Source organism: Pteropus vampyrus, unplaced genomic scaffold (genome assembly GCF_000151845.1).
Source record: "Pteropus vampyrus isolate Shadow unplaced genomic scaffold, Pvam_2.0 Scaffold22, whole genome shotgun sequence".
NCBI classification, from domain to species: domain Eukaryota; kingdom Metazoa; phylum Chordata; class Mammalia; order Chiroptera; family Pteropodidae; genus Pteropus; species Pteropus vampyrus.
In genome coordinates this window covers 6,905,664-6,909,455 of record NW_011888803.1, presented here as the reverse complement: position 1 = coordinate 6,909,455, position 3,792 = coordinate 6,905,664, and the positions used below count along the sequence as shown (strand labels likewise).

At 33.4% G+C, this 3,792-nt stretch overlaps 1 protein-coding gene across 1 annotated transcript in view; it reads left to right on the top strand.

The window, feature by feature from the left end:
• Positions 1–3,792, top strand: part of TTLL7 (tubulin tyrosine ligase like 7) — a 135,183-nt gene that overhangs the window by 23,105 nt on the left and 108,286 nt on the right. The gene's annotated exons all lie outside the window — the stretch shown is intronic.

The window sequence follows — 3,792 nt, the reverse complement described above, 5'->3', positions numbered from 1 at the left end:
TTTATTTATTTATTTATTTATTTTTTAGATTAGTAATTGGAAATAATAGTGCCTTGTGCAGTTACCACACAGATTGTTGGTATCAGAGCTGGGTTTGGAAATGTATCACTCATGTGTCAATCATTGCTGCCCCTCTCCTTGTGCAGCTGCAGGTACTGTTTGTTGCACTTTCTCTTCAGACTCAACCCTTTGCCCCTGAGCTAATCCTGTCCAGGTCAAAGAGTACATGAGGATTCTCAGTCCTGCTCAAGCGTTATGTCTGACGTGAGTTGTGCTGCCTTGAACCAGAAGCTTGGGCATGGAGCCTAGTGATCTTATTCAAGCCCTTGAGATTCTGATGTATATTCAGTTTTGAGAGTAAAGGCTCAAAAGGTGGTTGAAGTTGTCATTAGTTTTATACACTAGAAATTTTGATAGCCAGTTTGCTGCCATTTTTCATCACAGTTAAGATTACATTCATTTTAAGACATGGCATTGTTTTTATTTACTTGGGAAAAAAGCCCTCTGCAATTTTAGCTATAAAACAATGCTTTCTTAGTATTACAATTTTATTTTATACATGTTAAAGAGCTTTTTAAAGGTAATATTAAAAATATCACTTTATGCATACGAAAAGAGAAAATATAAGTAGAATAAATTGATTGAGGCATTCCTCAAACTTCTTCACATTAAAAGAGAGGCATTAAAATCTCTTATTCAAAGTTCTCATTGTCCATGTTTTTTAAGTACAACATCATCCTTTGTATTAACAAGAGTTGGTGATATGACATTCTTTAAAAGAGAGTTCTGTACAATTCCTGGGTTTTCCTTTCAGCCTCTGATACTGATTCCGCAAATTTTGATATGTATGCACAGGCACTGATAGCTATGTTAGGACTGCCATCTGGCTGGCAGTGATTATAAGATACATCACAATTTTAGATGCTTTTCAATGTTAAAAACAAAACAAAACAGTATGGCTTAGAATCGAAATATGCTGGTAATTATAGAATAGTCTATTTGTCTGCTCATTTTCTCACTTCTAGAGATAAATCCTATAGATTATTCTTTATACAACTGTTCTTATCTCTTCTTTTTATAATAATTTAGCATTCTTAGTTTAGGCCTTGGTTATATTGAGGTTGATACATCTTTTCCTCCAGTAACTTCTTGCCTTAAAGTATATTTTAAATCATATTTTTAGTCTCATGAAATGTAGCTGACGTATGGAATAATGAATATATTAGTCAGGGTTCACTAGAGAAACAGAACCAATAGTAAGTATATGAAGATAGGGAGGGAAGAGTGGAGAGAATAGGAGGAGAGAGAGAGAGAGAGAGAGAATGAATAACACATGAAAATGAATTAGCTTATCCAATTGTGGGGGCTGGCAAGTCCAAAATCTGCAGGGTAGGTGGCAAGCCAGAGACGCAGGGAAGACTTGATGTTGCAGCTCGATTCAAAGACAGCCTTGGGCTGAATTCCCCTTTCTTGAAGGACCTCAGTCTGTTTTCTCTTATGGACTTCAACTGATTAGATGAGGCACACCCACATTTTGAAGATGCCAAGTGCTGCGGAGAATGCAAGATATATGCATTGTATAGGAACTGGTATTCTAGTTGTTTAAAGAAGATATTCAAGTATATATTTAATTTAATCAAACAATAGCAGAAAACAATAATGTAGATAGAGATAAAATTTAAAATTACACACCAAATGTATATTGCTGTTGTAAGATTCATCTTTTCCATGTTCTTGATGAAAGCAAATCTTATTTTCTTTAAGAAATTGACTAGGAAGATATAAATGAAGCTTTTGAAAATAATCTGTTAGTATAAGTTCCAGCAATGTAGCATGATCACCAAAGCCAGTTCAGGACAGAAATAGATGACAACTTTGCGATATATTGATTATAATTTTCCTAAAGAATATACATTTTTTTTCTAGTCAGACTTGTATACATGGATAATTTCGAATACTAAGTAAGACTAAAAAATAATAAATCCAAGTCCCATGAAACTCAACTGGAAGTCAGCTCTGTTGACTTCGTATAATACTTAATTTCTAAAACAGATGCTTGTAGATATATGGTTATATATCATTTTATAGATAATTAGGGCCAACTTTTATGAATATATGTATAGTTGATATAGTCACTATATTAATATGTTTTGGGCGATTTCTTGTCTTTTAGGTAGTTTTGGATCTGCTAAGTCACTTCTCTGTATAGTTGATATAGTCAATATATTAATATGTTTTGAGTGATTTCTTGTCTTTTAGGTAGTTTTGGATCTGCTAAGTCCCTTCTCTGAAATAAAAATGGATATTTGAAGGCAAGACACATTTTTTTTCTCATTGGAGCACCTAATAAATTGATGGGTATTAAAAAATGTTTATTGCCTTAATTAGAAATGTAATAAAATAGTGAAGGGATAACTAAACTTTTAACAGATTTTTGATACATCTTTATTAAAATATTTACTCTGAGAAGAGAAGGTAAAAGTCGAGAAGAAAAACAATTTAAAAAATTTGTACACTTTGAGAGTGTAGTATCATATTACTGTGCACTGCTTAACTTCAGACACCAATTCTATTCTGCAATCAATTATCGTTTGTTAGAATGAAGGGTAAAAATAGTTCTTAACTCTGCATTTCTAAAAAAGGACTGGTTTCACAGCAAAGACTGTGGTGCCAGATAGATACAGTATTTTTAAAGGTTTGGAATGATTTTTGAGTAAGATTCTTATTTTAAAATGATCTAAACTTATTAAGATACAGTTAAGTCTAATTTGTTTCCTAATAGTGGAACTGTTAGGTAAAGGCTATTAGTATTTTATTTTTTTCAAAGGTTGATCTTCTAAATTCATTTTGCACCTAGTTTAATGATCTAGAAGCAAAATATACTTATGATTCTTTTCCTTCTGAAGGTTTTGTGATCATGTACTCATTAGTTTAGCTTATGAAGGCATGCAGAACATTATATGAACTAAGCCTATACATTTTCCTTTTTTCCTTATGGATTTTCTGAACTTTGCATGACTCACAGACCATGGCTTAATTTTACTGGGATTTAATTTAATTTAGAAGAATTTGAAAAATTGTGACAAATTTATCTGATTGTAAAACCTCCTAAGAACTGTAACCCTCTGATATGATAGCTCAGCAATTTAGTGCCTATGTTCCAGACTCCGTGTTTGAGACTGAAGAATGTGTAAATTAAAAGAAATTTTTAAAGTTGCTGCCTAGGAGTCAGTTGTCTCATGGAGGGAACATGCAAGGAAACCTCTGCTTACTTCACTTGAGTTTTAGCATTTTACGCAAGGGCATTATGAAGTAATTTTCTTTATTTAAAAACAAAATTATAAATGGAACCTGTTTATTGTTCTTTGTGTTGGTTAGGAACCTAATTTAAGCAAAAAGAGCATTTTTTTAATTTGTTCATTTATGTTACTGAAAGGTTCAGGGATTTGCTGTCTTTTTAACTTTCTGCCTCCCATGTTGACCTCATTCTCGGGCGCTGTGTAGAAGCAAAATGGGGTATGTATCCTTTCAGATTCAAATTCAACTCAAAAGAGTCTGAATACAAGCTCTGGGCTTGACTCTCTCTAGTCTTAGCTGGATACTATGTTCATCTCTGAACCATTTCCATGGTCATGGGCATGGGATTCCAGTCATTTTAGATCAAAGTCATTCGCCTAGCCTTGGAGCTGGGATTGTCATCAACCCTATTCAAAGCACATGGGATGAGAGCAGGGAGAGTATTGCTGCAACAGAGGAAATTCAGATTACTGTTCACAGAAAATGACTGAATGT